We start from the raw sequence: 14,467 nt of genomic DNA, 5'->3' as shown, positions 1-14,467 counted from the left end.
TTTAAAACAATCTTAAGGAATTCTAATGATAACTGCTTCCAGTGGTTATCTGGCTCGTCCTTATTCTCCAAATTCAGAAGTGGTGTGGGTCCTGAGAGCCTGGGTCAGAGCCACAGCTAGACCCACGGCCGTAGATAGCCGGCCACCAAGGTTCCTGCCTGACCTTTCAGATAACCAGTGCCAACAGATGCTGATGGGCAGGGATGACACCTAAGGCCTTTGTTCTATCCAGTAAGTGCAGAGCAAGGAGAAAGTTCAAAGCGCTAGTAAGAAAAGGGTGAGATTACGAAAGAAACAGCAGAGAACTGAAAACGCTGAGAAAATGGCAGAGGCCGCTTCACACCGGAGGTCGTGCACAGCTTCCCTGCCAAAGAAGTCCTCTGCAGTGACAGTGATGAGAGCGGCAACAGTCAAGACAGAGTAATTTCCAGGTGGGTGGCTAGAGGATCGTTTCCAGAGAAAGGGCCGCAATGTTAGCAAGGACAGGAGTCGGCATGTCACGGGACAGCCTGGTCCGTGTGCCCAGGGACTGGACGGGACACACAAAGAGGAGATTCCTCTGGAGTCTGGACGATTCCCTTGCATGCCTCATGGCCCTTTTCTCTGCTCTCCACCCTGTACTGTCCCTCACCACCCTCCCCCACCCCAGGCTCCAAGCAATCTCCATCATAAAAATCAGCGTGTTTTATTTACAACAGATGTTTTCTACATAAAATCCACAATTCTTTGGAGCACAGGTACATTTTCCTGCCTGCATGGTTAATATGAATAAAGCACAACATATATTGACAGGTTCCTGATACAGTTTTTCACCATCACCAATTTATAACCTATGTTTCTTTTGGAGTCAGTTTAAAAATGTTACCTCACCGAATCTTTGAACACGCCATATGCCGGTTACAGAGCTCGACTCTAGTGATCAAAAAAAGCCCTCCGTCCTTCCAAGCCCAGAAGCACAGAATCAAAACACCCGACCTACAAGACAGAATCCGACTCCACTACAACAGCGAGGGTCTCTACGGAGAGTTCAGAGCAAACCTGGCTGTTCAGATAACAGTCTTGTAAAGACCAAGCTAAAACTCCATGGCACCCGTTTTGTTTTATCCTGTCTTCCTGCAACACCATTTTCCATGAAGTAAAACACACACTCCCCAAGTCCTGGGCCCTAGAAGCTCCGAGCATCCAATGTTTGCTGTCTGCGCTGTGTGAGAGGAGCAGACGCAGACAGTCCAGGAACGGGAGCAACAAAGAATGGCTGGAACAAGTAACTAAAAGCCAGAAACAGGGAATGAAAGAAATCTTTTAATAGAAATATGAGTAATGCTCCTCTGACGTAAGTAAAAAGAAGAGGAGGTCTGGAACCGGTGAATGGGGTGTGTGCACAGGGCCCTGCAAGAGGCCTCCCAAACCATAGTGACCGGCGAACACAGGCTGGGACAGGTGTTGTCAGGTAGAAGGGGCGCGTCCTCCATCGCTGGTCCCCAGTCCCCCGGATCCCAAAGCCCACAGAACAGAAGAAGGGGACACTAGGAGCCCAGCCACCGTCTCCTCTGGGCCTGCGGGGTGGGGATGGGGGCAGCAGAACCAGCCCTGTCACCCCCGGCCGTGGAGTGCGGAGAGGACAGGGTCAGAAAGGAGCCCAAGGCCTCTGTGGGGCGTGGCACTCCTGGGGGGCCGCGGCACTCCTGGGGGGGCTTCCCAATCCTCTCCCTCAAAGCCAGTGATCGGGGGCTCCAAGAGTCGCCCAGAGACCAGGGTGGGGACTGTGGATCCAGGCTGCGTCCCCGGGGGGCAGAGGTGTCTGTGGGCACCGCCGCGCTGCCTCTCTGGGAGACTTGCCCGAGTGCCCGTGATATCGTGGCACAGGGCACCTAGAGGGGAGCACACACACGGGCCACCCCAGAGGCTGCACGTGAGGGTCGCGGGGGTCAGGGGGGAGAGAGCAGCAGTCAGCTCGCCCGGGCAGGGGCTGGAGGCTGGGGCACAAGGGGGGATGGCTGCCCCTCAGGGAGGGTCTTTTGGGAAGCCCAACGCTCTCCAGAGCACAGATGCCCCCTGGGAGGGGCTGCCACCCGGGCAGAGGCCAGGCTGCTGCAGGACATCAGGCACAGGCACTGCGGCCCTCGGCCCCTCCTCTCCCGCTTCAGGTCCCTCACCGGCCAGGCTGCCCAAGGGGAAGGTGGGGACAGATGAGGTTCTGAGTCTGGGACTGAAGCGATAAACTAGGTGCGACAGCTGGAACCAGAGGAGCAGGGAAGGGAGATATAACAGATTGTGACTAAAGGCGATTGCTGAAAAAAATAAAACGTACCCGTGTGATGGCTCAGAGTACCCATTATTCAATCAGACAGCAATCTGAGTGTCAGCATGATGGCGTTTAGTAATTGTGGTCACATCTAGATCAGCTGACTTTAAGTAAAGGAGAACGTGGGTGGGCCTCAACCCATCAGGTGAAAAGCCTTCTAAGAGCCAAACTGGTTTCCCTGAGGAAGTAATTCCACTGTGGATGGCAGCATCTGAGCCTGCCTCACGGAGTTCAGATTTGCCCCGTCTGACTCCACGAGGCATAAGACAGTTCCTCAAAAATCCACCCACCCACCCACCCACCCATCCCTCTTTCTGTCTCTCTCTGTCTGTCTCCATCCGACTGGTTCTGTGTCTCTGGAAGGACTCTGACTGATCCAATCAGCTGAGATTCCTGAGTAACCTGCTGTAGTAAAGCTAATGATTCCAGCCTAAAGCTGAAGTCCCACTGCACAGTGTTCAGTTCAGCCCGTCTGCAACACCTAAACATTCACCGAATCCCAAGTGCTGAGTCAGGGGCCTGCAAGGGGCCAAAGACCAACTTGCTTGGAATGCAAAAGTCCCCTTTTCATGTCCTGGGAGGATGACCATCCTCGAACCAGGAAGTTTTATTACTGGCCAACTCTAATGGATAAAAAGTTCTATCTTTCACACAACAAAAACCTCACACTGTAATTTCTACCCTCTTTTCCTACCACATTGATTTAATGCTCACCTCTAGAAAAGGCTAAAGATACTAAAAACTAGTATGTAGATTAAAGAGCAGAAGGCAAAAAGCAGGCCACCTGGAGCTGGCCATGGGTTTCTAACCCGCCAACATTTCTTAGCACAGCAGCTTCAGGGGTCAAGTTAGTTGAGTGCCATGGCGTTGACATCTGCATGCTGTCTACATGCGGTGGAGTTTAGTCTGAGAGCCACAGAAGGCGATCGTTGTCAGCATCACGCCATAGAAACCAGAGGGAATCTGTTTCTACTGTAGCTCTAGAAGTCTTAGATCTGATGCAGATCACGCAGATCCATCACAACCTCTCAGCTGAGACACACTGATTCGGAGTGCACCGTGATCCCTGGACACAGAGCTAGAATCAGCTCTTGCACAGAGAGGCAGCATGGCCTCAGGGGACAGCCTCACCAGGCCCTCTTCTCACTCAGACCAGGACCCGAGACTGAGAAGCCTGCTCAAGCTTTGGTTTCCTCACCTGTTGAAAGAGGGAAATCCTTTCTTTGCACTGGGCACGTGTGAAACAGACACATCACCACGCGTGCAGGTGTGCACATATGTGACTCACACAGCCCCCGAGTGTGGCGTGGACTGACCATGGTAGTAAGGAAGCACCTGCTTTTACAGCTGTCTTGACATTTCTACTTTCAGTATTTAAATGATCCTGCAGATGTTCTTCTCCCAGTTGCTAAATTTATTGAATAAATGCAAACCAAAATGGCTCAAGAAGCGTTTATGCAAAATTCTCACAATTCAATAACACGCAGCCTTTCTATACCTGTAATATTCATCACCAGTGGGTGAAGTAATAAAATATTCATGCTGTGACACAACTGCAGTACAGCGGAACATATAAAGGTTTAAGACAGGAAGGGATACGCTCCAAAAAGAAACGCTGATAATCTAATTTCAGAGGCAACAAGGAAAGAAAGGTTGATTATTCAGTTCTCTGTTTAAAACCACAAAGGTTTTCTCTTTATTTTTTTGGGGGGGGCGGGTGGGGCTGCGTTGGGTCTTCGTTGCTGCGCGCGGGCTCTCTCTAGTTGCGGTGAGCGAGGTCTCCTCTTCATTGCAGTGTGCCGGCTTCTCACTGTGGTGGCTCCTCTTGTTGCAGAACATGGGCTCTAGGTGCGCAGGCTTCAGTATTTGCAACATGAGGGTTCAGTAGTTGCGGCTCGTGGGCTCTAGAGCGCAGGTTCAGTAGTTGTGGCGCACGGGCTTAGCTGCTCCACGGCATGTGGGATCTTCCCGGACCAGGGATCGAACCTGTGCCCCCTGCACTGGCAGGCAGATTCTTAACCACTGCACCACCAGGGATGCCCCAAGGGTTTTCTACTATGCTACTGATTTTGTTTTATTCATGTGGTAGGATTTATAAAGGTGAGTCCACCAAAGGCCAAATTACAGCTCTGTATCCTGTAACAGGAATGCCAGGTTCTGAGGGTCATATTGCTAAGAGATACATTTCGGAGGTGGGGAGGTAGGGAGCCCTTCCACATTATTATTATTATTATTTTTTCCGGTACGCGGGCCTCTCACCGCTGTGGCCTCTCCCGTTGCGGAGCACAGGCTCCGGACGCGCAGGTGCAGCGGCCACGGCTCACGGGCCCAGCCGCTCCACGGCATGTGGGATCCTCCTGGACCGGGGCACGAACCCGTGTCTCCTGCATCGGCAGGCAGACTCCCAACCACTGCGCCACCAGGGAAGCCCCTCCACAATATATTTTAAATAGAAAGCTGTCATTTGGTTGCAAATGATATAACTGGAAAAACCAACAGAGACAACAGTCAGACCATCACAACTGGGCCACCCTTACAAAAACCCAAAACCCAAACCTAACAGCAACATCTTCTCCACCAACAACAGGCAACGAGGAAACACAACTGACAGGAGGACCCCAGGTACTAGGCCACAAAAATGACCAAGGGCCTAGGGACTCACAACCCAGTTACAAGGCTTCAATGAGAGCATGAAGACCCTAAGAAAGGCGCCGAAGGACACCCGGATGAGGACCCTTCCCTTCTCCAGTGTGAGATGACACTGTATCACAAAGATGTAACTTCTCCACAAAGCAATTTATACTTTAAAAGCAATCTTACATGTAACTCTAACTCGTTTTTTAGGTGGATGGTAAAAATCGTAGTAGCAATCTTAAAGGGAAGAACTGTCCCTTTCCTCACTTGTAGAATTAGTTCAATCTGGTTTCACAGCAGAATTCAGGTATCATCCTGGGGAATGTTCGCTTGACGATTCACTCACTGCTGACCCTCCATCACCTGCCATAGCGCCCAGCAACTAGTAGATCCTCAAAGACCTGCTGAGAGCAAGTGGATCCTTTGGGAAAAGCACCTATCAGTCACCTTATTAACTGCAACACCAAGTAATTACCTGAAAACTTCCCGATTAAACCTTAGCTCTCAGCTGCAGTGTAATTTCGTCAGGGGAGCCTCCCCCGACCCCAGGCCCAATTGGGTCCCTGATTTCAAGCTCTTCTATCATCCTGCCCCTTTGCTTTGTGATCTTTGTCTCAAATATAACCGGATGGTCGGGTAATTCTTGGCCTAATGTCTTCCCTCCTGGCACCACCTCCCAAGGCCCACGGCACCGCCTGGCACAGAGCAAGCACTCGCACGAGGGGTGAGTGAAGCTGGGTCTCCTCCTCCACTAATCCACATTGCCACTTTCTCTAAGGCAAGAGCTTCTTTCAAAGAATGCAGCTTTACCTCCAAATAGATGCCCGAAGAAAAGAACTACAAGCTAAACTCTTACTTTGAACAGCTTGCTATTTTTACAATCACTAAAATATGCTCTCAATCAAAGTTAAAGATATAGAAATAAATACCTACAAATCTTTGTAGAATTCTTAATAAAGGAAATTTACCCTCAAGTTTTCAAACAATGGACTTTTAAATTTTATGACAATTTCACAACTAAGTGTATAATAGCATCCTCTGCAAATGAAAATATGCTAGTCATTTATAATTATGCATAGGAGTTTATTCTTTTATTTTTGAGTTTAAGAATAGAAAATTTACCTATAAAAGATAGCCACTCATCTGTAATACTTATAATTCAATTGGTGTTATTTAAACACAACATTGGAGCTGGAAATTTTTCTTAAGTTGTTTACGCTGGTCCGAAGGTGAGTTTTACATAAGGCTTCTGAATGATGTATTCCCTGATATCTTGTTATGAAAAACCTCAATGCAAAACAGTTGAATTTTATAGTGACTAACGATATAGCCACCAACTGGATTTTACCATCACTGTTCTTCCCTGGTGGTCCAGTGGTTAAGACTCTGTGCTCCCAATGCAGGGAGCCCAGGTTAGATCCCTAGTCAGGGAATTAGATCTTGCATGCCACAACTAAAAGATACCACATGCTGCGACTAAAACCTGGCACAGCCAAATAAATAAATAAATATAAAAAATAAAATAAAATTTAAAAAACAAAACAAAAAACTATACATTCTGCATTCTACATGATAGAAATGAACTGAAAAGGGAAGGGAAGCTTCAGAGCTAAAGTACTTATTTCCTAGTCATATATGTAGACCCAACTGTTTTCTTGCTGTGTGCCACCCCCCACTGACTAGATGCATACAGTTACAAAATTATAAATTATGCAAATAACCTTCAGTTAGTATGTTTTCTAGAATCGTTGTTGGATCACCTGTGTGGATGGAATTAAGTACTGATTGAGTATCTATTATAAATGAAGCAGAGACTTACACTTCTGGACAAGACAGAGTAACAGGAATGGGATTTGCCCTACTTCCTGAAACCACCAAAAAACCCAAGGAAAAACACACGGAATTCTGGTTTGCAAGACATGGATTTCAGACAGTGCAAGACAGAGAGAGATTTCTGAGAGATGGGAAACAAATGCCCCGCTTTCTCCTTTGATAGAATTTCCAGGTTGCAGCACAGGGAGAAAGAACCCAGGTGAAGTCCAGCAGACACAGGTGGTTAGAATCTGCAAGGCAAAGTCCCAGAGAGAAGAGAGCTGCACAGAGAGAACTCCAGAGATTGCAGAGGTCCTCCTGAACTACTCAGGAAGTGGACTGATTGGCCCATCGGGGTGAGAAAACTACTGGAGGCTGCAAAAAGAACCACCTGAAAAGACCAGAGAGACCCAGTATTCACCCAGGGCCAGAGCAGTTCCTGTTCCCATCAACCAGACTGGAAAAATCCATTAATTCACAGAGGACTGGGCTCATAATCAGAAGGGTCTTGTCTCAGTCATGGGGGATAATTAGCCATAGGGTGATTATGACTATAGTCCTTCCTAACACATCTTAAAAGCAAGAACCAAAAGGATCAAACGGTTTGCAAGTAACTGCATCCCAAACAAATCTCCAGATATTAATAGAAATATATAAGTATGCAGTACTCATCAAGGCAAAATCCACATGGTCAGACATCCAATAAAAACTGACCAGACACACAAAGCAGCATGAAAAATATCATTTATAACAAGAAGGAAAACCAATCAACTGAACTGACCTGGAATTGACACAATGGTAGAATTAACAGATAAGGCTAAAAATAGTATTCTATGTGTTCAAAAAGTTAGGTGGAGACATGAAGATACTGAAAAGACATAAACTACATGAGATGGAGACTACAATGTGAGATGAAAAATTTACGGAGGGAAATTAACAAAAGCTGAGACATTGCAGAAGAGGTTACTGAACTTGAAGACAGCAAAGGGAATCACCAAATGAAACACACAAAGAAAAAAAAGACTTTAGAAAAAAAGAGCATAAGTCAGCTGTGGAACAACTCTATGAGGCCTAACACACATTTCAGTGGAGCCTCTAAAAGATAAGGTGTGGGAGACAGAAAAAAATATTTGAAGAGATAAGGGCCAAATACTTTCCTAAATTTCCTAAAAACTATAAACGAACTCCACAGACAAGAAAAAGAAGGAAACTACACCAAGGCACATCATAATCAAGTTGCTTGCTTAAAAAGAACAACAGAAAAAATCTTAAAAAGTAGCCAGAGGAGAAAAAGATACATTATGTCCAGAGGAACAGAGATAGGAATGGCAGCAGATTTCTTATCAGAAACAATGCAAGCGAGAAGACAGTGGAGCAAAATTTTTAAAGGATTAAACTTTGACCTGTTGTTCTATAACCACCAGAGGTATTGTGGGTTCAGCTCCAGACCACTGCAATAAAATGAATGTCAGAAAAAAGTTAGTCACACAAAGTTTTTGATTTCCCAGTGCTTATAAAAGTTATATTTAAACTATACTGTAGTCTACTAAGTGTGAAGTAGCATTATGTCCAAAAAAAAAAAAGTGCATACCCTAGTTAAAAAAATACTTCATTGCTAAAAAATGCTAACCATTATCTGAGCCTTCAGAGAGTCAATCTTTTTGCTGTTGGAGGGTTTGAAATATTTTGAGAATTACCAAAATGTGACGCAGAGACAGGAAATGAGATGATTCTGGAAAAACAGTGCCAATAGACTGGCTTGATGCAGGGTTGTCACAAACCTTCAATTTGTGAAAAACACAATATGTGCGAAGTGCAATAAAGTGAAGCATAATAAAATCAGGTATGCCTGCATATCTTTCAAAGTCAAAGGCAATCCATCGACAGATGAATGGATAAAGATGAGCACATATATACAATGGAATATTACTCAGGAATAAAAAGAAATGAAATTGAGTTATTTGTAGTGAGGTGGATGGACCTAGAGTCTGTTACACAGAGTGAACTAAGTCATAAAGAGAAAAACAAACACTGTATGCTAATGCATATATATGGAAACTAAAAAAAAAAAAAAAAGTGGTACTGCTGAACCTAGTTGCAGGGCAGGAATAAAGAGGTAGTAGACATAGAGAATGGACTTGAGGACATGGGGTGGGAGGGGGAAGCTGGGATGAAGTGAGAATAGCATTGACATATATCCACGACCGAATGTAAAATAGTTGGCTGGTGGGAAGTAGCCGCATAGCAAAGGGAGATTGGCTCCGTGCTTTGCAATGACCTAGAGGGGTGGGATAGGGAGGATGGGAAGGAGGCTCAAGAGGGAGGGGATATGGGGACATGTGTATGCATTTGGCTGATTCCCTCTGTTGTGCAACAGAGACTCACATGGTACTGTGAAGTAATTATACTCCAATAAAGATCTGTTAAAAAAAATCAAAGGCAAAAGAAAGACTTTTTCAGATGAACAAATGCTAAAAGAATTAATCACCGGTAGATCTGTGCTACAAGAGAAATTAAAGAAAGTCCTTCAAGCAGAAGGAAACTGATATCAGATGGATACCAGAATGAAGAACACTGAAAATGATAACTATCTGGTTAAGTATAAAAGAGTTAAAAAAATTATTTAAAGCTCTTTAAAATAGAGCTGTTTTCTAAAAATAATACATGGTGGGGTTTATAACATACGAAGAAGTAAAATGACAATAGCAGGAAGACTCGTGGAGAAGAAATAGAAGTACACTGCTGTAAACTGATATTTACATGGTGTATTGTCACTTGAAGGCTGACTGTGACAAGTTAAAGATGCGTTCTAGAGAAGCTAAATAATTGAGATCAAACAATAAAGAGTGATAGTTAAAAAGCCAACAAAAGAGAGAAACTGTAATCATAAAAGTATTCAATTGATCCAAAAGAAAAAAGAAAAAGAGGAAAAGGGAACAAAAAACAGATGGGATAAACAGAGAAAAAATACAGCAAGATGGTAGATTTAAACCCAACAACATCAGTACTTAACAATCCAAGTTAATGGTTTGAGTACCTCAACCAAAAGGCAGAGATTGTTTGATTGAATAAAGGAGCAAGACTCAACTATATGCTGTCTACAATAAGCCCACTTTAAATATAAAGATACGAATTGGTCAAAAATAAAAGGAAGGAAAAATATACACATTAACGCTAGTCAAGAGAGAGCTGGAGTGGCTATATTAATATCATACAAAGTAGGTTATGGAGAAAATAATATTACCAATGATAAAAGGATCATTTTATAGTTATAAAGGAGTCAATTCAACTAATAATACTAATATTTATGTACTGAATAATATGAAGCACCTTATACAACTGCAAGAAACAATCAGAGATAGAAAATAAAAAACCCCAATTACAATAGCACCCAAAAATAAAATATTTATGAGTCTAAAAAAATACATAGGGGGTCTACATGCTGAAAACTATAAACAAAGATGATCAAAATGGGGATATATACTGTGTTCACGGATTGAAAGGTTCAATATTGTTAAGACAGCAATTCTCTCCAAATGTACATATTCAATACAATTCCAATTAAAACCCCTGAAGGATATTTTGTAGATAACGACAAGCTGATTCTAAAATTTATTTGGAAAGATAAAATAACTAGAAAAGCCAAACAATTTGAAAAAGAATAAAAAGGTTGGAACATTCATACTACTTGATCTCAACATTTACTATAAAGTGACAATAATGAAGAGGGTATGGCATAAGCAAGAGGATCCCTAGATCAATGGAACAGAATAGAATCCAGAAATAGACTCACGAATATGGTGAATTAATTTTTGATTAAGGTGGAAAGGCAATTCAATGGAGTATGGTTAGTCTTTTCAACAAATGGTTTTCAATACTTGGACATCCATAGGCCAAGAAATGAAACTGACAAAATGGATCATAGATTTAAATGTAAAACTAGAAAATCTTGAGGAGAAAATTTTTTTGAGTTTGGGTTAGGCAAAGACTTCTTATATATGACACCAAAAGCACTACCCATGAAGGAAACAGATCAAAAACTAGACTTCATCTAAATGAAAAACTCTGTAAAAGACACTGTTAAAATAAAAAGACAAGGCACAAGGTGAAATATTTGCAAATCACTTATCTGTCAAAGCATTTGTATCCAGAATATGTAAACAAGTCTCAAACTCAATAAGAAAACAACCCAATTAAAAAACAGGCCAATGATCTGGACACTTCCCCAAGGAAGATACGCAAATGAACACAGGAAAAAATGCTCAGCATCATTAATCATCAAGGAAATGCAAGTTAAAGTCAAAATGAGATAAAAGGACTGAAGACACCAAATGTTGACAAGGATTGGAGCAACTAGAACTATCGTATGTGGCTGGCGGGAGTGCAAAAAATGGCACATCTACTAAAACAGTTTGGCAGTTTCTTAGGAAGTTAAATGAATACTTAATCATACGACCCAGCAGTCCCACGCCTATGTGCTCACCCAAGTTAAAAAAAAAAAACAAACCTATGTCCAAAACTTGTACATGAATATTTATAGCAGCGTTATTGCTAAAAACTGGAAACAATCCAAATATTCCTCAACTGGGAAGTGGACAAATCATGATACCTCTATATAATGAGATACTACTGAGAAAAAGGAACAAACCACTAATACATCAACAACATGGATGAATATCAAACAGATTATGCTAAGTTAAAGAAGCTAGACTCAAAAGGCTACATACTCTGAGTTCATTTATATGACATTCTGGAAGAGGCAAAATGACAGAGCTAGAGGACAGATTAGTGGTAGCCAGAGATAATGGATAAGGGGAAGGTCTGACTTCAAAGGAGTAGCATGAAGAACTTTTCTGGAGGGTAATGAAACTGTTTTATATCTTGACTGTGGCGGTGGTGGTTACATGACTACAGGTATTTATCAAATCCCAAGAGAACTCTTCACTAAAAACGTAATCTTGCCGAATGTAAATTTAAAATTAATTTAAAACGTTACAGAAAGATAGTAAATATTCACTAGGCTCTAAGTTCTCAAACCTTCTTGATTCACAATGCCCTTAATGTCTTAGTAATTTCTTCACTGTGCCCCTAGACCAAAAGAAATACCTATCAATTTAGGAGCTTAAAAAACCCCAGCTTTAGTGAGGTATAACCTTACTGTATGTAAAGTGTACAATTCGATACATTTAACATTTACATACATCTGTGAAACCATTATACAATCAAGATGATAAATATACCCATCATCCTCCAAAGTTTCTTAGTAGCCTTTTTTTTTTTTAGGCAGCGCCATGTAGCATACGGGATCTTAGTTCCCCAACCAGAGATTGAACCTGTGCCCCCTGCATTGGGAGCGTGGAGTCTTAACCACTGGACCGCCGGGGAAGATCACTTAGTAGTCTTTTGGAAAAAAAAGTACATATAAGTTAAGTTGGTTGCGGTTGGAGGTGGGGGTGGGTTTAGGTAGAGTTGGCGAGGGGTGGAGTATGGAAAAAGGTTAACTTTTTTTTCTCTATCTTTTTGTATTTATTTCACTTATTTAAAATACGCACACATTTAATAAAAATATCAAACAAAACAAAGGGTAATTCTCTCAAAATAAGAACAAATCTCCAAGAAATGGCTCACTGGGTATTTGAAGTAGAAAAATCATTCGCTGGATTTCAAAAATCTCTTTATGCCTTAATCTCCCCTTAGCTCATCGATGATGGCAGTGCTTCTTTATCCCATGTCACTGTGACTTTGGCAAAACAAAAACAACTAAGCAAAAAGAGGAATGCGTGATTTAAATCATTACCTGAAAGAAATCTGTAGACTATTTGAAGCTTCACTGGTTAATACACTACCTCCTTTAATTCAAAACATCCTTTCCTCTCTCATTTCCAAACTATCGTCACCCTTACAACAAGTAATACTTTCCAGAACACACTGTAAATATCAGATATAAAAACAGTAGAAGGAGACTGTCCAACATCAATCCTTAAATGAAACACGAGACAATCATCCTGGGGATCTGGGCATGAAACCTCCCACAAGGACCCAAGAAAAACTCCTCTGACCTTAACAGAAAATGTTGACTTGAACCCTAAGCATGAAAGAAAACTTGTAAGGTACTATCTAGTCATTTACAAGCAGTATGGATTAAAATACTGCGATGAACTCATTTTCCTTGGAAACCCAACATGAGTCCTCATGACAGTACTGCTATTACACTATACAGGACACGGTTTTTTAAAGAAAAACGCATTTATTGATTTTTGATAATGGCAAATGTGATACATGATCATTATGAAAATTTTCTGAAATTATAAAAATTTACTCATAAAAGGGTTAAATCCACATCATCAGACTATCCAAAAGCAGCTACTATTAACAGTTTGCTCTCTATTCCTCTAGAACACAGTCTCCCGGACAGGTAAGGGTAGACTGCATAAGGGCAGTCTTTTTTTTTTTAATTGATAAATTAATTAGTTTTTGGCTGCCTTGGGTCTTCATTGCTGCACGCGGGCTTTCTCTGGTTGCGGCGAGCAGGGGCTACTCTCTGTTGTGGTGCGCGGGCTTCTCATTGCGGTGGTTTCTCGTTGTGGAGCACAGGCTCTAGGCGCGCGGGCTTCAGTAGTTGTGGCACATGGGCTCCAGTAGGTGTGGCTCGCGGGCTCTAGAGCGCAGGCTCAGTAGTTGTGGCGCACGGGCTTAGTTAGTTGCTCCGCGGCATGTGGGATCTTCCCGGACCAGGGCTCGAACCCGTGTCCCCTGCATTGTCAGGCGGATTCTTAACCACTGCGCCACCAGGGAAGCCCCACACCCCACATCTTATTCACTGACTTCTGCAGAGTAATCCAGCACCAAAGATGTGGGTAATTCTAGAGAGGTCCATCTTGACGTGAAGCACTTTCGAGCCATCCACTCCATTCAATCATTGATCTAACCGATTCCTTTTCTGACCTGCAGGTGGTTTCATCTGTGACTAAGACTGGTCTTAGTGCCCTCGTCCAGGCAGGAGACTCTGTCGAGTGAGCATTACTGAGCCTCTGACATCCCAAACCTTTCTCTCTGGGAACTGACAGCCCAGGGGGAGTTAAGAGTTGTCACAGGTAGTATGTGAGGGCTTAACCTCAGGGGGCAAGGCAGGGAGGCCATTCAGAATGACCTGGAGAACACGTGCAAACAAAGCGCTGCGACCCAGGGAACGCCGTTTCTGACCTGCTCCCAGGTGGCGCTGGTGCTGCGGCCTTGGAGCAGCACTCTTTGAGAAGAGTGGTTCTCACAATTTTTGGTCTCAGGACCCCTTTAAACTCCTAAAAATTATTGAGGATCCCAAAGAATTTTTGTTTATGAAAGTTATATCTATGGATATTGACTGCAGTAGAAATTAAAGCAGAGACATTTAAAAAATATTCATTCATTAAAAAATAGCAAACCCATTGTCAGTATAAATTTATAAAAAATAAATTTTTCGTAACATTAGCTATTTCATAAAACTCATATTAAATAAAAGTATTTCCCAAAACAAATTCAGTGAGAAGAGTGGCACTGTTTTACATTTTTGCAAATCTCTTTACTGTCTGGTTTAATAAAAAACAGCTGGATTCTTACATCTGCTTCTATGTTCAGAATGTTAATTTGGTTGAAATATAGGAAGAAAAATCTGTCTCCAGCAGATATGTAGTTGGAAAAGGGAGAGGTATTTAATAGCCCTTTTAGATAATTGTGGAC

The 14,467-nt window shown here is 42.8% G+C and overlaps 1 protein-coding gene across 9 annotated transcripts in view; it reads right to left on the bottom strand.

Annotated features, from left to right (window-relative positions):
• Positions 1 to 14,467, bottom strand: part of PPP2R5C (protein phosphatase 2 regulatory subunit B'gamma) — a 133,806-nt gene that overhangs the window by 32,534 nt on the left and 86,805 nt on the right. The gene's annotated exons all lie outside the window — the stretch shown is intronic.

This window comes from Mesoplodon bidens (genome assembly GCF_964165515.1).
Source record: "Mesoplodon bidens genome assembly, chromosome: 3".
NCBI classification, from domain to species: domain Eukaryota; kingdom Metazoa; phylum Chordata; class Mammalia; order Artiodactyla; family Ziphiidae; genus Mesoplodon; species Mesoplodon bidens.
This window is presented reverse-complemented; position numbering and strand designations above follow the sequence as displayed.